General features: G+C 40.4%; 1 protein-coding gene and 1 long non-coding RNA gene across 2 annotated transcripts in view; one reads left to right on the forward strand and one right to left on the reverse strand.

The window, feature by feature from the left end:
* Positions 1 to 25,775, reverse strand: part of cntn5 (contactin 5) — a 918,586-nt gene that overhangs the window by 178,441 nt on the left and 714,370 nt on the right. The gene's annotated exons all lie outside the window — the stretch shown is intronic.
* On the forward strand, positions 202 to 24,385 carry LOC117508674. Its single transcript, XR_004560163.1, has 3 exons — positions 202 to 211; positions 2,654 to 2,659; positions 24,297 to 24,385. It is a non-coding gene; the product is annotated as an uncharacterized LOC117508674 (long non-coding RNA).

Genomic DNA, 25,775 nt, shown 5'->3' on the forward strand with positions numbered 1-25,775 from the left:
CTCAGACTGCGTTAACCCTTGAACTCAGACACAAATTGGATAACATCTCGGAGGCAAATGCGCTCCTTGCAGGAGAAGGTGAAGATTTCAGAGGCCGGGGAACTTTCATAATTGGGATCTGGTTTGTTCATGTAAAGTTGGAAAAGTGTTTTTCACTGCTCAACCACAAACACGGCAGGCTTATCAGCATCTCAAGGATAAATGCCCCATTGTTTTTACTCCAGAAGAATCTCTACAGCCTGGGAATATTGGCTGCCTCCTTATCTCTCTAACTCCAATACAAGGCCAGTATCTGACAGAGTCACACATGGACAAAGACTGAAGCATGCTCCACTTTCCCTCCTACCTCCCCTCCTGCCCCCCATCACACACCCCATCCCAGCCACCACTCACACCACCCTTCTCCCCTCCAGGGGCAGCGCAGTTTTAGCTGCGGCAGGTCCTCGTTCCCCCCAAGGTAGCGGCTGCGCAACTCCTGTTGCAGCAGCGACCACACACCCACATCACCTCAATTCAGAAAACGGACTGTTTCAAGTTTAGTGCACATAAACAATGTCAAATGTATATGTGTTGTCTTAATTCTGATATGTGCCATTATTATAGCAAACAAGTAATAATTATGGATTAATTGCTGTATCTTGTCTGTGGAAATGTGAGTGTGGATGTAATCTTGTTGTTGCACTTGTAATGACAATGACAATAACTCTCATCCATCCATCCATCCATCCATCTAGTGTCCTCCAGGCTGGGCAGAGAGCAGCCGGTGACGCTCACCTGTTAGGTGTTCTGTGAGCATTCATCAACTTTCCCAGTCTTTTGTTGCCCTGTCCCAACTTTTTTGAAACGTGTTGCAGGCATCCATTTCAAATGAGCAATATTTGCACAAAAACAAAAAAGTCTATCAGTTTGAACATTAAATGTCTTGTCTTTGTGGTGTATTCAATTGAATATAGGTTGAACAGGATTTGCAAATCGCTGTATTTTGTTTTTATTTACATTTCACACAACATCCCAACTTCATTGGAATAGGGGTTGTAACATATGTAGACTTTCCGTTTCACACTTAAATATACTCTTCTGTCACAAATCTTGCAATCTCGCCTACATCTCTCTACCAGACTCTTTGTTACTTTGAACACCTTCACCACCTCTGCACCGTCGTCCTCCTTCTCATTTATGCACATGTACTGTATCATACTCCCACTGACTTTCAATGCCCTCCTATGTTGAGTTGTGCCTTCACCTTTCCAGGCTCATCTCCACCTGCTCCGTAGTCTCGCTACAGATCAAAATGTCATCTGGAAACAATATAATCCATCAAGACTTCTAGCTGATCTCACCCATCAATCTGCCCATCACATTACAACTGTGAAAGGTCTCAGAACCGCAATCCCACTTCCATCTTGAACCCATTTTTCATTCATACTGTACACCTTACCACTATCAAGAGGTCCCCATACGTATCCTGCACCTTACATACTTTTCCTGCTACACCTGACTTCCTCATAAAATACTGTACCATAACTCTTCTCTGTGTGTGATAGCCTTTCTCTGAATCCCCAAAACATACAATACAACTCCTTCTGGCCTTCTCTACACTTCGGCATCAGCACTCTCGAACAATCACTGCATCTGTAGAGCTCTTTCTACAAATTAAACCATATTGCAACTCACAGATCTTCATCTCTCTTCTTCTGTCTCCCACTACTTTTGATCATAATTTGCTGACTTACTTACTACGGCTCTGCACATCAACTTCCTTCTCTTTCACAGCTCAGGCATACTCTCACTTTCCAAGATAATGTTCAATCATTTGTTTACCATCTCTTCTGTCATCTCTCCTGAACATATTATTCATAGCTGTCCCTACCTTATCCTAACTAATCCAGCGCACTTCGTGATTAACATGCGTCACATCACCCAACCTTCTCTCTCGCTCAGTTTCTTCATTCACAAGCTCATCAAAGTACTCCCCTCCATCTTCTGAAGACACTAGGTTTACTGCTCGGCAAATTTCTGTCTGCATCCTTGATCATCTTAACTTGTAGAAGATCCTTTCCCATTCAGACCTTATGTCTGGACAGTTGGGAACTGCAATCTTGTTTGAGGGCAGGCACTAAAGGAGTAAAATATGACGCATATGATGCAATTTTTCTACATCCGGGGACAGCCCTCATCTGTCCGCATCAGAAACATGGCACTTTCTCTGAGTTTTTGGGCAAATTACACGGCAAGCAAAGTGAACATGCAAAGAAAAAGTGATGATGCGGTGAAAAGTGGACATGTGTTATGTGTTTATTATCCGGAGCTCAAACATGTCAAGGCTGTTGTGCAGGTGAAAGAACACAGCAACTCTGGGTAGGTGTATAGGCAAACACTTACCAACATGACCTCTCCCATTTGCCTTGTCTTCACTTCTCCACCCGGAACCGAAAAAAAACTGTACTTTCGCAACTGCTTTGGTGGCTGCAGCCAAAAACAAAACACTAAAAGATTTTTCTGTTAGAAGTGATGCTGTTTGTGGGGAGAGACTAATCCCCAGGCGGAGTGTGGGAGTGTCAGCACAAACCAATCAGAGGATGGGGGTTTCAGCAGGAACCATTTTAATCTGGCACATCTTAAACCAGCACATCCGCTAGGTGGTGGCGAGTAGTTTTAAGTTTACCGAGCCTGGTCAAATGATTTGTGCTAAAACTCCTACACTCTGCCCAGGGATAAGTCTCTCCCGTGTTGGTGCCAGCTGTCCCCAGATGTGGTCAAATCCTGCCATATCATGCACGGGTTCAAACAAGACTGCCCTATTGGTACAAGTTCTTTCTTCCCTTGTGTAAAACTGCACACACAACTTGCCGTAAACCTTTTCTTTAGCCTTCACTCTTGTACGCCTGTCTACTTTCTTTATCCCAGTTTACTTTCACCAACCTTCTCCTGTATGTTGTTACATTACACCAACAGGTCTCCTTGTCTTCCTGTACATTCACTACTTTCCTAGTTGTTTCCCCTTCATCACTTCTCTAGTAGTTGCTCAGTAGTCCAGCAGCAGCACTTGTCTCATCTCCTCACTGGTAATATGATTCTCTTAAAAAAAATCCACATTGTTGCAGTCACAACCACAGCAGTAAGTGAGACAGTAAAAGCAGTGTTGTTTTTCATTATATAGTTGGCGAGGAAAGCCTGGCATTCAGATGAAGTATTTGCACACAAAAGCTGCATTAATATTAGTATTTAATATCTAAAATGAAAAGTAAGGAAGGGGAGGACAATATTGCTTTTTATCCACAGAATGTAAGTAGACATAACCAACATCTTGATGGGGCAATGACACATTTATGTGATTGTTTAGAAAATTTCCAGTTCTTATGGGCACAAAACCCCTACTTGATGAAATTCTAAATGATGGAGGCTGTTGCTGCCAAAATAAAATTGTTTGTTCAAGCAGTTCTACATCATCATCAGTGGTTTTTCAAATTAGTACTCCATAAAGTCGAGCATTACTGTTTGTAGCATAACCAAAATAGAGTTTCACAGGAAAAACTTGAATACAAAAGACGCAATCCAAATGATAATGATACAGATTTTTCAGATACTGATTATTCTCTTCGCTATTTCATGTCAACTACTAATTTATAATGATTTTATTTTCATTCCCTGACTTGCCAAAAGACACAGACTCTTAAACTGACTCCTTAGATATGTCATAGGTGAAGGGAAGTGACATGTAGGTTGGTCAAAGATGTTTGGACACAAATGTGAGGCTCACACAAACAGCTCAGGTTGGTAAAATACTTCAGTGATGAGGAAAGCAGTGATCAGTACACAAAAAGGCAGTCCAGAATACACAGCAAAAGTACAAGAATCATCAGGCTTTGGCGAGTTCGGAAAAATGGACAGGAGGTCAAAAAACACATGGAAGCAGGCAGGACTATGGAACAGGACTATGGAACAGGACTATGGAACGGCTTTAAGGACCGAGCGTCCTTAAAGCCGTCCTTAAAGCTGTAGTAACAGTGCTTATTCTCTGTGAAGCCCGTAAAATTTTCACAGAAAGCCAGATGCCAGATACATTTTTCTAATGGTTTCCAGCAGCCAGTCTCTAACAGTTTCTGAAAAAATTCTGATGGAAAAAAAGCCCAAATCATTCTGCCATTTCCTGACAATGAAAATCCAACGAGGGGGCTGGACCACTCCTCACTCAAAGCCTGCTCACAGGCGAATGACACAACCGACAGGCGTGGAAAAATTCACGCATGCGCACGAGGGTTCAAGCTTGTCTGACGCAATCACACGTGATTCAAATCCATATGGTTTTTGAAAAAAATAATAACGTCGGATACTTTTCTAATAGACCTCGATATATATATATATATATATATATATAATATATATATATTATAATATATATACGAGGGCTGTCAATAAAGTAAGGGTCTTTTTATTTTTTTCAAAAACTATATGGATTTCATTCATATGTTTTTACGTCAGACATGCTTGAACCCTCGTGCGCCATGTGTGAGTTTTTCCACGCCTGTCCGGTGACGTCATTCGCCTGTGAGCACTCCTTGTGGGAGGAGTCGGCCAGCCCCTCGTCGGAATTCCTTTGTCTGAGAAGTTGCTGAGAGACTGGCGCTTTGTTTGATCAAAATTTTTTCTAAACCTGTGAGACACATCGAAGTGGACACGGTTCGAAAAATTAAGCTGGTTTCAGTGAAAATTTTAACGGCTGATGAGAGATTTTGAGGTGATTCTGTCGCTTTAAGGACTTCCCACGGTGCGAGACGTCGCTCAGCGCTCTCAGCCGCCGTCGTCAGCCTGTTCAAGCTGAAAATCTCCACATTTCAGGTTCTATTGATCCAGGACGTCGTGAGAGAACAGAGAAGTTTCAGAAGAAGTCGGTTTCAGCATTTTATCCGGATATTCCACTGTTAAAGGAGATTTTTTTTAATGAAAGACGTGCGGACGGATCCGCGCGTCTGGACGCAGCCGACGCGTTGCGGCGGCACAGGAAAAACACCTCTGTGTTGATAACCATTTGTAAAATCCAGGCGGCTTTTGATGGCTTTCAGTGGAGTGAGTATATGAGAAATTGTTTAACAGGCAGGACATGTTCCAACTTGTCCTTAAGGCTTTCAACAGAGTGTGTTTTTCCTGTGGCGGAGCGTCGCGGCGGCTGCGTCCCGACGCGCGGACCCGTCCGCACGTCTTTCATTAAAAAAATCTCCTTTAACAGTGGAATATCCGGATAAAATACTGAAACCGACTTCTTCTGAAACTTCTCTGTTCTCTCACGACGTCCTGGATCAATAGAACCTGAAATGTGCAGGTTTTCAGCTTGAAACAGGCTGACGACGGCGGCTGAGAGCGCTGAGCGCCGTCTCGCACCGTGGGAAGTCCTTAAAGCGACAGAATCACCTCAAAATCTCTCATCAGCCGTTAAAATTTTCACTGAAAACCAGCTTAATTTTTCGAACCGTGTCCACTTCGATGTGTCTCACAGGTTTAGAAAAAATTTTGATCACACAACGCGCCAGTCTCTCAGCAACTTCTCAGACAAAGGAATTCCGACGAGGGGCTGGACGACTCCTCCCACAAGGAGTGCTCACAGGCGAATGACATCACCGACAGGCGTGGAAAAACTCACGCATGCGCACGAGGGTTCAAGCATGTCTGACGTAAAAACATATGAATGAAATCCATATAGTTTTTGAAAAAAATAAAAAGGACCATTACTTTATTGACAGCCCTCGTATATATATATATATATATATATATATATATATATATACACTCAACAAAAATATAAACGCAACACTTTTGGTTTTGCTCCCATTTTGTATGAGATTAACTCAACGATCTAAAACTTTTTCCACATACACAATATCACCATTTCCGTCAAATACTGTGCACAAACCAGTCTAAATCTGTGATAGTGAGCACTTCTCCTTTGCTGAGATAATCCATCCCACCTCACAGGTGTGCCATACCAAGATGCTGATTAGACACCATGATTAGTGCACAGGTGTGCCTTAGACTGCTCACAATAAAAGGCCACTCTGAAAGGTGCAGTTTTGTTTTATTGGGGGGGGATACCAGTCAGTATCTGGTGTGACCACCATTTGCCTCATGCAGTGCAACACATCTCCTTTGCATCATCCGTGAAGAGAACACCTCTCCAACGTGCCAAACGGCAGCGAATGTGAGCATTTGCCCACTCAAGTCGGTGACGACGACGAACTGGAGTCAGGTCGAGACCCCGATGAAGACAACGAGCATGCAGATGAGCTTCCCTGAGACGGTTTCTGACATTTTGTGCAGAAATTCTTTGGTTATGCAAACCGATTGTTCCAGCAGCTGTCTTAGTGGCTGGTCTCAGATGATCTTGGAGGTGAACATGCTGGATGTGGAGGTCCTGGGCTGGTGTGGTTACACGTGGTCTGCGGTTGTGAGGCTGGTTGGATGTACTGCCAAATTCTCTGAAACGCCTTTGGAGACGGCTTATGGTAGAGAAATGAACATTCAATACACGAGCAACAGCTCTGGTTGACATTCCTGCTGTCAGCATGCCAATTGCACGCTCCCTCAAATCTTGCGACATCTGTGGCATTGTGCTGTGTGATAAAACTGCACCTTTCAGAGTGGCCTTTTATTGTGGGCAGTCTAAGGCACACCTGTGCACTAATCATGGTGTCTAATCAGCATCTTGGTATGGCACACCTGTGAGGTGGGATGGATTATCTCAGCAAAGGAGAAGTGCTCACTATCACAGATTTAGACTGGTTTGTGAACAATATTTGAGAGAAATGGTGATATTGTATATGTGGAAAAAGTTTTAGATCTTTGAGTTCATCTCATACAAAATGGGAGCAAAACCAAAAGTGTTGCGTTTATATTTTTGTTGAGTATATATACAATAAAACTCGTATATAATGGATTTGGGCTGCCCAGCAAATTATATCCACATAGTGGATTTTGATTATAACGATTCTAATTATAATTCATTATAACGTTATAAATAACGTTATAATTATATAATTATAATGACTGATTATAATTTTGATCCACTAAGTGGAAAAAAATCCGCTATATGAATGAAATAGACAAAAAACGTTATATGTATGTCATGGATTAGTTAGTCAGCAGGTGGCGAACAATCTATGGGGAATCCCCAGCACCAATTAGGCTTACATATTTCCTTGATTAAATGCCTGACACTGAATAGGGGCTGGCCTCATTGAATGTCCGTGGCAGAGTGGTACCTGAAAATGCTAAAGCCTCATTTATGCTTCTACAACTCCTTCACAACATGGCCATACAATGATGTTGCCATGCACATGACCCTTTTACAATTCTCTGTCATGTCAGTGGGTGTCTTAATTGAGTTTGCTGCAGGAACAGTGACTTTATCTGAATTATTTGTCTGTCAACGGGCTCCAATTCTTTATACAATCATCATCATCCAAACCAATGGTACGGTGCATGCAATTTCCCTCCATGAATTACGGGTCATTTGAGTGTCTTTTTCAGACACTGTTGTATATGTTGTAAAGGTGGTCATATTTGGAGACTTTTCTGACAAACGTATTTGATCCATGATTGAAATGTAATCAGCAGGTGCACTACAAAAACTATTAAAATATGATGGGAGAGGAAGACGTGAAAACGTAAAACGGACCAATCACAACCCCTGTGGTCTCCGTCCTGAAAGCAGGCATCAGGCTATGGAGAGGGTTCGCAGCCATGCTGAGGGCTCTGATCTCAAGTGTTTCCCTTTGATTTGCCACACCAAGGGATATGTGTGAAACAAATAAAAGAAATGCTTTAAATAGCCAGGGGTGAATTTTTTTAATAAATTTGCAAACACTTAAAAAAACAAACCAAAACATTATTTTCATGTTGTCATTATGGGGTGTTATGAGTAGAATTTTGAGGAAAAAATGAATTTACTCCATTTTGGAATAAGGTAGTAACATAAAAAAAAAATGGGAAAAGTGAAGCACTGTGAATGTTTTCCAGATGCACTATATATATATATATATATATATATATATATATATGTGTGTGTGTGTGTATGTGTGTGTGTGTGTGTGTAAATTATAAATTCCTGTTTAAATCATTAGTTTTTGTATCATTTGTGAATTCACTTTTCATTTCTGAAACTGCCTTAAAATGTTTTGGCATTTGTAAAGAGACATATATTTACAGACTTTTTTTTTCATTATTATGTACTTTCTAACACTAAAATTAAAATCATATGTGGCTGTGGCTTTATGTCAGCCAGTATTTTTTTTTTATTATTATTATTTTTTGGGGGGGGGGGGGGGGGGGGTGGGTACATATGTATTTTGTATCATTTATTAATAAACACTAAGCATGCTGTTTGGTGCACATGCAGTACTCTTAAAATTATACCCTACTGTAGAGACTGATTAAGCAGGTTATGGCTAAATAATGCCTTAGACAATAATGTGTCACTTGTGTACACAGACGTGTTCCACATCGGGGCCAGCTTTATGCTCCAAGGCTTTGTCAGCAGGGATTATTCAAATGCTGAATGATGCTTTATGGTGACATTACACACAATGACAATTTAATCCCATCTGTGGCCACAGGCTGACCTGTCTCCATGTGTCACTTGTGTCTTTGAGCCCGAGTGGCTGCCTGAGTGGTGGAGGTCCCCATAGACACAAGAACCAGTGAAAAACAGAGCAGTTTCTGTGTGTATTTGTTTTAATCAAAGTAAGAGCAAGCCTGCAGCTGGTGGCAGCAGGACCCTTATTGCTTCTCACGACACCCTCCCAGAAGAGTTGGATGTGGGACAAGATCACAGGCACGAGGACAGTCGCTGCCCCCACATAGCCTCCAGTGATTGCTCCTCTGCAGGCTGTTATTAACCATTGTAATCTGTCCTGATAATGTTTCCTTGCAGACTCCTCCACATAACACAGGTCACTCAGAGGAGATGTCTGTAGGGTTGTCCCTGTGAAAGCATTCATCACCAGCTTCCAGATATCCTCATTGTGACTGTTACTCTAAGGAAGACAAAAGTACCTCTTCCTCAGCCAAGGATAAACCTTATTAGCATCTAGAATGTTTGACTCTTGCAGGCAAGACCATGAATTTTAATCAAACTGTGGTGGCTTTACACAGACAGTATATGGATGACTATGGGGAAACCATTTAATATATCTTCCACAAAACAACAAATACTAATAATAATAAACATTGAACATTTGCAATAACATTTTTCAAATGCCATGGATTTGCCTCAAAAAGAGCCTGGCATGCCGACAGTAACTGTTCCTCGGGGAAATATGAAAGGGGAAACAGTGTCACCAGATGTGTCCCAGTATAGAAGATGACAAGGAGAAAATAGCCCATCAACACAAACAGTGGGCAGCCATTCAGCTATGTTTGAGCTTGAAGGCTGAAGAAATGTCTTCTTGGATTCTGATGCTTCTAAAGTCATACTTCAATGACTCATGCAGTACACATGACTCAAATAAATATAGCAAAAATCCAGTGTGCTTCATCTGCATACATAAGACAAAACTGTGATTTCAGTGCGGATGTTTGCCGGTGTTGCCGACTCGAACGGTCCCCCCAAGAATCGGTTCGCCACGCCTTCACTGCGTATGTGTCATTTTGGAGTGTAAGCAGCATCGTTTCTGAGCATCAGCAGCAATTTCACCTGATTATCACCCCATTTCTGCTTCACACTGCACTCCAGTCAACATCTATCTCAACAACAGATATCTGAAGCTTTTGTACAACATTCATTTTCACATAAATTCAGCATTATTTCCTATTAAAAGACGGGTGACCGTTCAGAGGCACCTACGTCATTTCGGAGCATCAGTCGTGATTCACCAAATATCGTCTTGTTTCTGCTATAAACACCCTCATTTCTGCATAAAACTGACTTCAGAATAATTTAAGAGGTTTTACTTTGTCATCTGATGGTTTAATAATGACATTATTCCCTTTGATCACGTTGGGTGTGGAGAGTCACATTAAGAGTTAGTTTTAGATGCATGCACAGTGAAGGCACAGTGAAGGCAGGGCAGACTATTTTTAGAGGGGACCGTTCGGTCAGCAGCACCAGCTCAAAGCCCATCCCTCCCACATTTCTCCCTGTAATGTGGGAGGGGTGGGAAGAAGAGGATCCGGCATAAAACCTGTGTTAGTTGCGTCAACCTGTGTCAGATCCACCTTGGATTTGCTTTGGCGATTCGGACGCAATAAAACAAGGGAGCAGGCCGAAGGGGCTTTACTTACATACAACAGAAATCATATGATCAAAAGTGCCAAGTGGTACAGACAAAATAATATGTTGCATGATAACTCTCCACTTTTCAATTAAATATTTTTGGTGACTGTTCACTTGTTGCTCACCAGCCAATTTTGTTCACCAGCATTGCTCCTCTTGGCATAGGCTCTCTGCCCTGCAATTCATTAAACACGTGTACCGGCGGTTGTGCCATCCACCTGCAAAAATGGAGTCAGCCAGAGTGTGATGCTGGACTGGCAGAGCCTTGCTGTAAGGCACTGGCTTGAAACAAGACAGCACAGCCTGGGATCTGTGACTTAAGTTGCTTTTATTTTGATGTACATATATATATATTTTTAATTTTCAGACTTGACCCAATGCACTTCGGCCCGAGGCTGCTTTGAAGAAAACAGGAAGCAATAGGATGCCAGTGAAGTAGTGTGGTATTGTATGAGGAAGACAGAGTCGAGAGTATGCAAAGTGTTGCAGGATATGTGTGGACGTGCAGTGGTAGTGAGGTGTACGGTAGAAATAATGGATGGGTTCACGGTGGAGGTGGAATTAGATTATTTCATCGGCTCCTATCTTTTCTTGTTTGCAGTAGTGATAGGTTGATGCTATCAGAGGTGGATCTGCACATGTAGAAGATGCTGTAAATTGCTGTAGTGTAACAAAGAATGGAAGGATTCAAATGAGGCAGGTAGGATCAAATCTGATTTCCCTAAACATCATTTTTCAAAGTAATGTTTTCTTCAAAGTAATGTCCCTCAGGCCATCAGGACTGTACAACTCCTCACTCAGGGGGAGGAGGTGTAACAGGAAGACAGAGGCTGGGAATGAGAGGAACAGTAGTAGCCAGTAAACCAGTATTGATCACTATGTCTGGTAGTTATATTGTATTTATATTTATATTTGCAAACTGTTTTTCTTTTTTACCTTCAATTTTGATACTCTGTGTGCTTCTTACCCTGTGAGCTGCTATACAATGCTGCTGGTACCTTGATTTCCCTGATGGAGTCTTACAATTAATACATAAATTTACCAATTTTTGTGTGCAAGAATTTTTTTAACATAATGGCTGTTGTGCTGTAATTTCTGCTTTAATGACAAAGGAGACCCATGAGCTGTATATGAGAACTAGAGAACGCACTCCCAATGCTGCACACTAACGAAAACATCCTTCATGGACAGCGACATGACGTCTCCTAACGGGCAAAAGATTGATGAAGTACTCGGATGTTAATGCATTTTCAATGGAGATTCGCGACTGAACAGAATGCTCGCAAAATACGTGTTAAAATGCCATTTTGACTGGATATCGAGCCAGTAAAATTAACTTACAATAAATTATGTCAGTAAGTATTAAACTTACTCTGACACACACACACATTCCCAAATTTTAGTGTTGAAAGTTACACGGATCTGCGCTGTTCAAGCTGCTGAGCTGATTCATCCTGCTGCAGCTGCTGCTGTGTTCAACGCAGCTCCTAAAACCATTACAATACTATATATATATATATATTTTTTTTTTACACAATTATACTTTAGTGACCGAGTTTAATTCATGAAGTCAGCGGTGGGTACACATCTCTATATGTGGGTGTGACTGTGAGCGGCACAGCGCGGGTCATTATAATCTCATTATTTTAAGGTGCAAATTAAATAAAATCCCCAGTCTTGTCAAACAATTTTAATCACTAACGACAAGTATTTTAATTAGACATTGGTCTAGCAGTGGAAAATATCAACTAGACATAAGTGAAGAGTTAATGGTCCGTGTCATCGGGCGACACAGGTACGGCAGGAAACATACAGCTGTTTGTTATCCAAATATCACAGACAAAGTGACAAGAATAACCAAAGCACTTACTTATGGAAGGAAATATTGTCTCCATTGTTCCTCTGTTTGTGGCTTTGCCAACATGCGCAGCTTTCTGGCATATTCCACCTGTTTCTTTAAAGTCTATGCACGCAAATCACTAACTTGCCCGTAATTAAAATGGCGATCACGCCTCTTTGCCGGCACACGGCTCAGTGCAAGTGCTCTCTAGTTCTCATATATAACCTCTTTGGGAAGACAAAAGTTAAGACTAATGGAGTCATTAAACTCCATCACAGACTGCACTGGTGTCTTTCTTGTAATGTTTACTTCCATTATTGTAAATTTGTACCTACATGTTGTTGCATTTCATTCTCTTCACAGTAATGTCGACTGTTCCTGAATCTTCTCAACTTCATGCCTGCAGTTACCTCACTGAATCTCACCATAATGGTTTTCCTTTTATTCATGCCGTCCACAGCCCGGGTTAAATCAGAAACCACTGATTGGCAATCAGCACATCTCACAGTTCAGCATTCACCACTTGCATTTCAATTTCTTACCTATCAACATGTACCTTATTCTGATGCCAACGCTTTGTCTGCCATTTCAGTATTAACAGACTATCCAGAAATACGACAGATAGAAGACTACCTTGTAAATTTTGCAGCAAGGTGAGAGGAAAAAAAATAATAATCCAGTAGCCACTTCATCAAAAATCTTAGCTCAATCAAATCTACTCTACATTTAACATGTCCTTAAAAATACATTGTTTTGATTTAAAGACTGTGTTCAGGCTGCCTTAAATTTTTAAGTTTAGTATAATTACAAATCAATCACTATAAATGTTACCTGAACTTACCTTTTCAAGTTAATCTATATTAAAGGGTATGATAATTGAAATACAAAATCAAAAAAATAAAATTAAATAAATAAACAAACAAACAAACAAACAAAACAAAAAAACAAAACAAAACAAAAAAACAACAAAATAAACACAAAACCACCAATAACAACCAATACAGATATCAGTTAGGGATGCACTGGCATGCACTGCATTAGCTACACTGTGGACAGCCCTCAGTCCTGAATGGCACGCATCCAGACAGACAACCAGTCCATTCACAACTCTTGGAAGTAGCCATCTATACAAAATAGCTATTCGATAAGTGCACATTAATTCAGCCTTTTCAAGGTGCTGGAGTCTGCTGCATTGATGGACTGGGCACTGGATCATGTGCAGTAAAGTGTGTAGTATAGCCATAATGTCACAGGTGACATTCCCTTACGATGCAAGTAGTATGCTAAATTTGAGACTCTCCAACTAGCTATGCATTTGACACAGTCATTTCCACAGTGCAAAAGGACACTGCAGAGAGGTTTTGTACTAAAGACATTCAGTTGTCACCTGTAGGTCAATCATTAGACTCTAGATCATACGTATAACCATACTGTAAAATGTGATGCACTAAAAACTTTGTTCTTTTGCAAACATCTTGGCATCAGCCACTGCTCAGGACAGAAAGGCTCTCCAGCGTGTAATCAAGACTGCTCAGTCCATCTCAGGAGCAGCTTTTCCCTCACTACAGGACATTTATCACACCAGAGTCATCAGGAGGGCCCAGAATATAATCAAGGACAGCACTCACCCCCAGCACAACCTCTTTACACTCCTACCTTCAGGCAGACGTTACAGGAGTGTGAAGTCCAGGACCACAAGACTAACAAACAGTTTTTATTCACAGGCCATCAGGCTTATAAACACATCATACACTACCTCCTCTCCCCTCCCACCCTGAACTGTTTTTTAACTTTTCCCTGTTTACACTAGATTGCACCTTAAATTCACCGTACTGCTGCTATTAAAATACTGTTTACATAGGTTTATTTATATTTGTTCTGACTACTACTGTCCACATCTGTTACTCGTGATTTGCACTCTCTGAATCGCTGCTCCACATATTTGCACAATTTGCACAATAACTTAAGTGTTTTTTTTATTTTAAACATTTTGCCTTTTCCTCTCTCTTTCTTTCTTTCTTTTTAAGATTATATTGGTGAATGGAGGAATAGCAAAGTAAGAATTTCATTGTATAGTGTAACTGCCTGTTTCTGCTGTACATATGACAATAAAACTCTTGAATCTTGAATCTTGAATCAGCAAACACCTCTATCCAGTGACCTCATATGCTGCAAGCTTTTACCAGATGTTTCTCGAGCTCAAACAAGAACATCTCAGAGACATGAATTCCACTGCTAAGATAAGTGAATCTCTTAACAAGTTTGACAAGTCTGCAAAACAAATACTTCTTCATTAATCATAATCAAGGTAAAAGTTCACAATAACTGTGACACTGATTGGAGTGATATTATGAAGCCATACTCGCAGTGTAGCATCTCTGAGCTGTTGCAATCCAGTTAATCACACTGTCTTTTCCATTACAGAAAGGGACAGCAAGTCTTTTCTTCCATTCTGATATATGTCTCTGAGATAGAAGCAAACAATGCTTACAATGCCAAGAGAACAGCATCTCTACCTGCGCTGATTAGTTCTGTCCCGATACCACAGTTGCAGTTTCCCCACTTCCCAACAATTTCACTACCTCTGTAATGTCACATAATAAAAAACAAAGATGTCTTTACCTAAAATCTTGAGTTCAGCATTGGAGTAGATGCCTCCATACTTATTTCAGCAACACATTGGTACATTCCTGAATCAGACTGCTGCACTTTGTGAATAGTCAGCTCTCCATTCACGATTTCAACTCGACCCTGTAAAGAGCAAAACATAAGTCTATCCATACATATACATGATGATGCTCCATAAAGTCATTTTGCAGGAATGATGAGAATAATTTATGTTTCATGTAAGATGAACAAAAGTACAGGATACTCTGTGGTGAGGTAAGTACCTGGGACGTCAAGGGCAAGCCATTACGAAGCCAGCGATAGATGGGCCGAGGTCTCCCTGTGGCCTTGCACTCCCATTGAAGCTTCTCTCCACTGTCCATCTGAGTATCATTAATCACTCTGGCCCACTCTGGGAGAGCTAGGGGATAAAAAACAAAGACTCAAGAATTAGCAATATACCCTTGAAACACATGCAAACATGTCATCAGTATTACACTATATATTTGTTCATTTTGAAATGAATGCCTGCAACACGTTTCAAAAAAGTTGGGACAGTGGTATGTTTACCACTGTTACATCACCTTTCCTTCTAACAACAGGAGGACACTAATTGTGAGTGTCATGCATCATTTATGCAACAACGCAGGTGATTTTATTACTTCGTTGGCAGACATAATGAAACAACAACAACAAAAACAAAGCAAAAAAAAAAAAAAAACAAAACAAAAAAAGCAGGCCTCATATTTATTTTCCACTTTTATTTCATGGCAGGTAGTATGAAGCAAATATATTTCATGTTTTCTGTGGTCAACTTAATTTTATTTAATTTCATTTCATTGTGCTGCATGGCCTGTAATGCAGGAATGTATGAGAGGAATGAACAAATGAAATGAATGAATGAACACTGTGTTTATTCATTTATTTATCTGCATTTTACATATCTTCCCATTCTCTTATGATTCAGAATTGTAGATTTAAGGTAAAATCTGGTGTTTTCAAACTTTTGAATTTGTACATATATGATAATAAACTGACATGCCAAAAAAAGTGGCAAGTAAAAGGAAAAGTGATATTTTTAAAACCTCAGTGAAAATATAACTATAATGCTACATTGTTTGAATCTAAAATGTAACACAGCCACATGTCCATCATCAACAACAACAACATATGCTGGACAGTAGTACTTGAAAAAGTAGCTTAGTTACTTTACTGATTAACTAAGTTAGATTTCTAGTTACTTTATTACAACCCCATTTCCAATGAAGTTGGGACATTGTGAAACATGTAAATAAAAACAGAATACAATGATGTGCAAATCCTCTTCAATCTACATTCATTTGAATACACCACAAAGCCAAGATATTTAATGTTCAAACTGATAAACTTTATTGTTTTTGTGAAAATATTTGCTCATTTTGACATGAATGCCTGCAACACATTTCAAAAAAGCTGGGACAGTGGTATGTTTACCACTGTGTTACATCACCTTTCCTTCTAACAACACTCAATAAGCATTTGGGAACTGAGGACACAAATTGTTGAAGCTTTGTAGGTGAAAGTCTCTTTCTGAGGATGACATGGAGTAAAAAATGCTGAAAAACGTAAGAAAAAAAAATCCCTGCCACTCAATCTGGTTGTGCTCTTTCCATTAATACGTTGTCAATTCTTCCTGCTCAGATGGCCATCCAGGGGTGAATCCAGAAGGAAGGTGGGACATGCTTCCTCCTCCACACCCTGAGATTAAAGGTCCACTTTTGACACTATTTGTTATATTACTGCTACTACTACTACTATAATAATAATAATTTTAACAATTGAAATGTTGAGAAAGAATTTAAATGTTAGAACAATGTTAGAAGGAATTTAATAGTTACATTTATAAACAATGTTCGTTACAAATTGTAAGTTTTACAGTTACAGTGCTGTCAACATTTAAATATGAGGTCAAGAAAGAGGTCTATTTGATTTTTATAATGCAAATATTTATATTTATTGAAGTCAAGAAAGGGTGACTATAAAGTGAGTTTTGGCAAACTGGTTATCATTTTCATGTTGAGGTGGGGGGTGTTGTCGGCAGCTGCTGAAAGTAACTAAAAAAGTAACAGGTAATCCAACTTAGTTACTTTTGAAATTGAATAATCAGTAAAGTAACTAAGTTACTTTTTCAAGGAGTAATCAGTAATTGGATTAGTGTTTCAAACTAACTGTGGCAACACTGGTGCTCACAGACATACATAAGGTTAGTAATGGACAGTTTCAGTTAAGTTATTGGTGTTGCATATTTTGTAGTGCTGAAGTCCACAAGTTACATTTCAGTGAGATGTCTGGCAGTGTCATGTTTGTTAACCCTTTATCTATGGCGATGGCGCCCACGCCATATTTTCCATATGCGTATTTTTTTTTACCGTAACTCCGCCATAGTTTGTCCAATCCGAATGATTCAAAGTGCATTGTTAAGCTAACACCAAGGGATTTCCAATGATATATGGTGTATTATGGTAAACGTAAGCCTGTGACGTCATCATGCAGAGGAAAACACAGAAGTTTCACACTAGTGCACCGCTGATTCTCATTACCGTACGTTCTCATGTAATCCCTCAATCTGAAAAAATTTCAACACTGACAGCAAGCCAAGTACCCGTGCTTTCCAACAGTATGCTATATATTGCATATAATACGGTAAAGTGCGTTCGGTGACTTTTGAAACGAGGGAAAAACATGAAAAAGAGAGACAGACAGCAAACATAAATGTAGTAATTTTTGAGGAAAAGGCAGGGTTTTAGTGTCATTTGTGAAGGGTGTGTGTGCGTGTTTGTGTGGGTGTGATGGCTCCATCAGCCACAAGCCACTGCCCGGTGCCAACAAGCAGTGGAAACCCTACTTGCCAGCGATCCACAAAGGGGGCGGCGTTCATTGCAAGGGTGGCAAGAGGTCAACCTGCTGGATGTGCAAACTTTGTAAAACTGGCCCTCTGTCTTCAACCAGACAGAAATTGTTACAAACAGTACCACACTGACGGACTGATGTAGTTTAGATCTAATTTTGATTCTTGGTTATATATTTGTATATAGTTTGACACTTTGTTTTATTCATATTGTATAATTTTGCACAAAATGAGTGATCAAATGAGTGATTTATTGCACATTTTAACGATAATAATTGATATATTTATATATTTGCACTTTGTTTGTTGTTATTCATATTGTTTGGTTCTGCACTTTAAAATTAGTTACTTTTTGCATATTTTCGCCTTGTAAAATGTTTACCTTTGCACTGTTTCTGAGTTCTAGACACAAAATTAATTATTTTCATTGTAAACACGTACAGCTTCCTGTTAAAAATGTGAAATCCAAACTTCCTTTACATAACTCTCATTTTTCACTAAAAAAACTGAAAAAAAATCAAGTTCGTTTTTGTGTTCTTTTTTTCTCATTTTAAATGCTAAAACTTAAAATAATGTGTATAATAGTTAATCAGGTGTAATATAATTGAAATTCAGGTACTCTTAGAAAAGGGTACCAAAGCACACAAACATAGAACATTATTTCTTAATTTTATTGCTATAATAAAAAAATATAACCAATCATCCATTTATAGCCTCAGTAGGTAAAGGGTTAAGAAACACACAGTTAATGTTAAAGGACAATATGTTGTCATCAAAAAGTGAAGTTAAATGATTTAAATGAAATGTTTATAGTAAAACTTACAATTTCTAATCGACATTGTTTCTAAATGTAACTATTAAATTCTACTTAAATTCTTTCTAAACATTTTAGTTGTTGAAATAATGTAATGACTTGAAGCAGTAATTGCTGCCAAATGTGCATCACAATGTATTGGGGGGGAAGTGGTTTACTCCATTTTAGAATGAGGCTGTAACATAACAAATGTGGAAAAAGTGAAGTGTTGTGAATACTTTCTGGATGCACTGTACAGAGCTAAAAAGGCATCAGCTAGCTAGCAGCTATAAGCACAAGCCAATGAAGGATTTATTTCTTACATCTTCTTCACTGTGGCAGAGCCGGTGAAAAAGAAAAAACACACTGTTGGAGGAGGCGAGGAAGAGAAAATGAGAGTGTAATTGAGCAAGGGGTCACACACGACTGAATGTCTGTCAGGCCTTGTCGGAATGCTGAGAGCTATAAGATAAGGAAGCATACCAAACAGATGCAGACCTGGTGTTCTTGCTGTTGCACTTGGAAATACATTGAGATAATGTGTTCTCTATGTGTTTCTTTGTGTTGCTGCTTTCTCGATATGGCTCCATGGATGACATTCAACAGCTCCATTGAAAACAAATGCACATGGAGAGCGGGGATGGGGGGGGGTCAGCAGTGAGTTTTTTACGACAGTTTTGTGATGTACGAGTACTCCAGGCTGTAGGGGGAGCTGTGTGGAGAAGAATGCAAAAAAATAAATAAATAAAATAAAGTAAGAAATAATAAATAAATAAAAGAAAAACAATGGAAAAACTTGACCAATTCAGAGAAAAAAGTCAATCAAAATTATCAGTCTTCTAATGTTGATGTTAATGTCTTCTAGTCTTGATTTTAGATTGATATTGCTTGCTTGCCTCTACTGGTGGTTGGCTCTCACTGCGGTATTGTATCACTTCCTGTTCCGGAGCACAGCGGTGTTTTTCTGTATCTGTTAGCTGTTTAATCTGCGCAGTTAGATTGATCTAGTTATCTAGATTACGATTTGTTTCCCAGTGTAATCTTTACGTGCCTTAACTAAAGCACTCATTCTGCTGAATCACCTCTAAATTATTTACACATTATTCACTTTGCGTGTTTTTAGGAATCCGCTAGCTTAGCGTAGCTACTAGCTCTTAGCCGATTTAGCATGGCGGCTTCTCCTGTCTCTCCGCACTTTTCTGCTCGGTCGCGCTGTCCCCACTCCTTTAAAGAACACCTTTTCTTTTTCTTTTTGTATCATTTTTTCCATTTGGCTGAACACCGCACCAAATATATGCTGGTTCCCTGCTCTGCACTTGACCAACAGACTTGACCAAACCATCTCAGCTTTGTCTCCAAACCATTCTACCTGTGATTAGGAAGGTTTGTTTATTCCTAATCCTGACTATGTGCATCCCATCCTCAATCCAATGAAATCACAACATCTTCAACAGATGCCTCTGGTTGTTTTCTCAGCATCACTGCTTCAGGGCCATGCAATATAGGAGCAGGTCTTACTACAACCCCAATTCCATGAAGTTGGGACGTTGTGTAAAATGTAAATAAAAACAGAATATGATTTGCAAATCCTCTTCAACCTATAGTCAACTGAATGCACCACAAAGACAAGATATTTAATGTACAAACTATAAACTTTATTGTTTTTGTGCAAATATTTGCTCATTTTTAAATGGATGCCTGCAACACATTTCAAAAAAGGTGGGACAGTGGTATGTTTACCACTGTGTTATATCACCTTTCCTTCTAACAACACTCAATAAGCGTTTAGGAACTGAGAAGACAGTAATTGTTGAAGCTTTGCAGGTGGAATTCTTTCCCATTCGTGCTTGATGTACAACTTCAGTAGTTCAACAGTCCAAGGTCTCTGTTGTTGTATTTTGCGCTTCATAATGCGCCACACATTTTCAATGGGCGACAGGTCTGGACTGCAGGCAGGCCAGTCTAGTACCCACACTCTTTTACTATGAAGCCACGCTGTTGTAACACTTGCAGAATGTGGCTTGGCATTGTCTTGCTGAAATAAGGAGGACGTCCCTGAAAAAGACGTTGCTTGGAGGGCTGCATGTGTTGCTCCAAAACCTGGATGCACCTTTCAGCATTGATGGTGCCATCACAGATGTATAAGTTGCCCATGCCATGGTCACTAACACACCCCCATACCATCACAGATGCTGGCTTTTGAACTTTGCGCTGGTAACAATTTGTATGGTCTTTTTCCTCTTTTGTCCAAAGGACACAACGTCCATTATTTCCCAAAACAATCTGAAATGTGGACTCATCAGTCCACAGCACACTTTTCCACTTTGCATCTGTCCATTTCAAATGAACTCGGCCCAGAGAAGGCGGCGGTGTTTCTGGATGTTGTTAATGTATGTCTTTTGCTTTGGATGGTAGAGTTTTAACTTGCACTTGTAGATGTATTGATGAACTGTGTTAACTGACAATGGTTTTCTGAAGTGTTCCTGAGCCTATGTTCCTGAGGTAAGATCCTTTACACAACGATGTTGGTTTTTAATGCAGTGCTGCCTGAAGGATTGAAGGTCACAGGCGTTCAATGTTGGTTTTCCGCCTTGCTGCTTATGTGTAGAAAGTTCTACAGATTCTCTGAATCTTCAGAAACAGAATCAGAATTGCCTTTATTGTCATTGTAATTTGCATTGCAACGAGATTTGAGTGCAACTCCAAAGGTGCTTTTCCGAGGTGCGAGTAAATGTTAGCCAAATAGAAAATAGTAAAATACAATAAACAATAAATTATTCAAAATTATTCAAAGTATATGTACAACTAAATAAAATAAAATATGGACCAAGTAAAATGTAAAACGAGAATTATATACAACTGTGGGATAATATTGCACAGGAAATATTGCACATGGTTTACAGATATTGCACAAGAAACTTGAAAAGTGCAGATTAAAGGGGTTTGTTACTGTTCAGTGCAGTGATCGCTCTGGGGAGAAAGTTGTCCCTGAGTCTGTTTGTCCTAGTTTTGGTTGACCTATACCGTCGGCTGGAGGGTAGTAGGTCAAACAGGTGGTTGCTGGGGTGGGATGTGTCTTTGCTGATGCTGGCAGCTCTGCTGAGGTAGTGAGAACTGGCAATGTCGTTTGCCAGCTTGGTATCAGCTTGGGACTCTGGTGAGGGCGGTCGCATCTCCTCCTGTCTCCTCTATCTCTGCTCCAACCTTCAAAGTCCCTACTTCACCAGGCTGTGAATTCTTCAAACTATGTATTTTGGATTAATCATGGAATTGATCAGCTGGTCTCTGAACGCTAATGACACCATTCTATCTACAAGAAGATCAGGGCTGGGGGACCCTGCATGCCCAGATGGAACTTACCCTGTGGGCTATGTTCTCGAAGCCTGGGAGACGTGGCAGGTCGCATGCTTTGCGCCATTCTCTGTGGAGGACGTTGAGGATTTATTCATATTTGGTTTCATAGTAGGAGGGCTGGTACTTATTGGCTTATGTGCTGCCCGGAAGATTGGCAAGACGGCTGCCGCCAAAACCACGACCCCTTGCTTGTCCGTCATGATTAATGAGTTTGGCAAGGCAATGCATTCTCAGACTGCGTTAACCCTTGAACTCAGACACAAATTGGATAACATCTCGGAGCAAATGCGCTCCTTGCAGGAGAAGGTGAAGATTTCAGAGGCCGGGGAACTTTCATAATTGGGATCTGGTTTGTTCATGTAAAGTTGGAAAAGTGTTTTTCACTGCTCAACCACAAACACGGCAGGCTTATCAGCATCTCAAGGATAAATGCCCCATTGTTTTTACTCCAGAAGAATCTCTACAGCCTTGGGAATATTGGCTGCCTCCTTATCTCTCTAACTCCAATACAAGGCCAGTATCTGACAGAGTCACACATGGACAAAGACTGAAGCATGCTCCACTTTCCCTCCTACCTCCCCTCCTGCCCCCCATCACACACCCCATCCCAGCCACCACTCACACCACCCCTTCTCCCCTCCAGGGGCAGCGCAGTTTTAGCTGCGGCAGGTCCTCGTTCCCCCCAAGGTAGCGGCTGCGCAACTCCTGTTGCAGCAGCGACCACACACCCACATCACCTCAATTCGGAAAACGGACTGTTTCAAGTTTATTGCACATAAACAATGTCAAATGTATATGTGTTGTCTTAATTCTGATGTGTGCCATTATTATGGTAAACAAGTAATAATTATGGATTAATTGCTGTATCTTGTCTGTGGAAATGTGAGTGTGGATGTAATCTTGTTGTTGCACTTGTAATGACAATGACAATAACTCTCATCCATCCATCCATCCATCCATCTAGTGTCCTCCAGGCTGGGCAGAGAGCAGCCGGTGACGCTCACCTGTTAGGTGTTCTTTGAGCATTCATCAACTTTCCCAGTCTTTTGTTGCCCTGTCCCAACTTTTTTGAAACGTGTTGCAGGCATCCATTTCAAAATGAGCAAATATTTGCACAAAAACAAAAAAGTCTATCAGTTTGAACATTAAATGTCTTGTCTTTGTGGTGTATTCAATTGAATATAGGTTGAACAGGATTTGCAAATCGCTGTATTTTGTTTTTATTTACATTTCACACAACATCCCAACTTCATTGGAATAGGGGTTGTAACATATGTAGACTTTCCGTTTCACACTTAAATATACTCTTCTGTCACAAATCTTGCAATCTCGCCTACATCTCTCTACCAGACTCTTTGTTACTTTGAACACCTTCACCACCTCTGCACCGTCGTCCTCCTTCTCATTTATGCACATGTACTGTATTACTCCACTGACTTTCAATGCCCTCCTATGTTGAGTTGTGCCTTCACCTTTCCAGGCTCATCTCCACCTGCTCCGTAGTCTCGCTACAGATCAAAATGTCATCTGGAAACAATATAATCCATCAAGACTTCTAGCTGATCTCACCCATCAATCTGCCCATCACATTACAACTGTGAAAGGTCTCAGAACCGCAATCCCACTTCCATCTTGAACCCATTTTTCATTCATACTGTACACCTTACCACTATCAAGAGGTCCCCATACGTATCCTGCACCTTACATACTTTTCCTGCTACACCTGACTTCCTCATAAAATACTGTACCATAACTCTTCTCTGTGTGTGATAGCCTTTCTCTGAATCCCCAAAACATACAATACAACTCCTTCTGGCCTTCTCTACACTTCGGCATCAGCACTCTCGAACAATCACTGCATCTGTAGAGCTCTTTCTACAAATTAAACCATATTGCAACTCACAGATCTTCATCTTCTCTTCTGTCTCCCACTACTTTTGATCATAATTTGCTGACTTACTTACTACGGCTCTGCCACATCAACTTCCTTCTCTTTCACAGCTCAGGCATACTCTCACTTTCCAAGATAATGTTCAATCATTTGTTTACCATCTCTTCTGTCATCTCTCCTGAACATATTATTCATAGCTGTCCCTACCTTATCCTAACTAATCCAGCGCACTTCGTGATTAACATGCGTCACATCACCCAACCTTCTCTCTCGCTCAGTTTCTTCATTCACAAGCTCATCAAAGTACTCCCCTCCATCTTCTGAAGACACTAGGTTTACTGCTCGGCAAATTCCTGTCTGCATCCTTGATCATCTTAACTTGTAGAAGATCCTTTCCCATTCAGACCTTATGTCTGGACAGTTGGGAACTGCAATCTTGTTTGAGGGCAGGCACTAAAGGAGTAAAATATGACGCATATGATGCAATTTTTCTACATCCGGGGACAGCCCTCATCTGTCCGCATCAGAAACATGGCACTTTCTCTGAGTTTTTGGGCAAATTACACGGCAAGCAAAGTGAACATGCAAAGAAAAAGTGATGATGCGGTGAAAAGTGGACATGTGTTGTGTGTTTATTATCCGGAGCTCAAACATGTCAAGGGCTGTTGTGCAGGTGAAAGAACACAGCAACTCTGGGTAGGTGTATAGGCAAACACTTACAACATGGACCTCTCCCATTTGCCTTGTCTTCACTTCTCCACCCGGAACCGAAAAAAACTGTACTTTCGCAACTGCTTGGTGGCTGCAGCCAAAAACAAAACACTAAAAGATTTTTCTGTAGAAGTGATGCTGTTTGTGGGGAGAGACTAATCCCCAGGCGGAGTGTGGGAGTGTCAGCACAAAACCAATCAGAGGATGGGGGTTTCAGCAGGAACCATTTTAATCTGGCACATCTTAAACCAGCACATCCGCTAGGTGGTGGCGAGTAGTTTTAAGTTTACCGAGCCTGGTCAAATGATTTGTGCTAAAACTCCTACACTCTGCCCAGGGATAAGTCTCTCCCGTGTTGGTGCCAGCTGTCCCCAGATGTGGTCAAATCCTGCCATATCATGCACGGGTTCAAACAAGACTGCCCTATTGGTACAAGTTCTTTCTTCCCTTGTGTAAACTGCACACACAACTTGCCGTAAACCTTTTCTTTAGCCTTCACTCTTGTACGCCTGTCTACTTTCTTTATCCCAGTTTACTTTCACCAACCTTCTCCTGTATGTTGTTACATTACACCAACAGGTCTCCTTGTCTTCCTGTACATTCACTACTTTCCTAGTTGTTTCCCCTTCATCACTTCTCTAGTAGTTGCTCAGTAGTTCCAGCAGCAGCACTGTCTCATCTCCTCACTGGTAATATGATTCTCTTAAAAAAAATCCACATTGTTGCAGTCACAACCACAGCAGTAAGTGAGACAGTAAAAGCAGTGTTGTTTTTCATTATATAGTTGGCGAGGAAAGCCTGGCATTCAGATGAAGTATTTGCACACAAAAGCTGCATACTATTAGTATTTTAATATCTAAAATGAAAGTAAGGAAGGGGAGGACAATATTGTTTTTATCCACAGAATGTAAGTAGACATAACCAACATCTTGATGGGGCAATGACACATTTATGTGATTGTTTAGAAAATTTCCAGTTCTTATGGGCACAAAACCCCTACTTGATGAAATTCTAAATGATGGAGGCTGTTTGCTGCCAAAATAAAATTGTTTGTTCAAGCAGTTCTACATCATCATCAGTGGTTTTTCAAATTAGTACTCCATAAAGTCGAGCATTACTGTTTGTAGCATAACCAAAATAGAGTTTCACAGGAAAAACTTGAATACAAAAGACGCAATCCAAATGATAATGATACAGATTTTTCAGATACTGATTATTCTCTTCGCTATTTCAATGTCAACTACTAATTTATAATGATTTTATTTTCATTCCCTGACTTGCCAAAAGACACAGACTCTTAAACTGACTCCTTAGATATGTCATAGTGAAGGGAAGTGACATGTAGGTTGGTCAAAGATGTTTGGACACAAATGTGAGGCTCACACAAACAGCTCAGGTTGGTAAAATACTTCAGTGATGAGGAAAGCA

Source organism: Thalassophryne amazonica, chromosome 4 (genome assembly GCF_902500255.1).
Source record: "Thalassophryne amazonica chromosome 4, fThaAma1.1, whole genome shotgun sequence".
NCBI lineage: Eukaryota > Metazoa > Chordata > Actinopteri > Batrachoidiformes > Batrachoididae > Thalassophryne > Thalassophryne amazonica.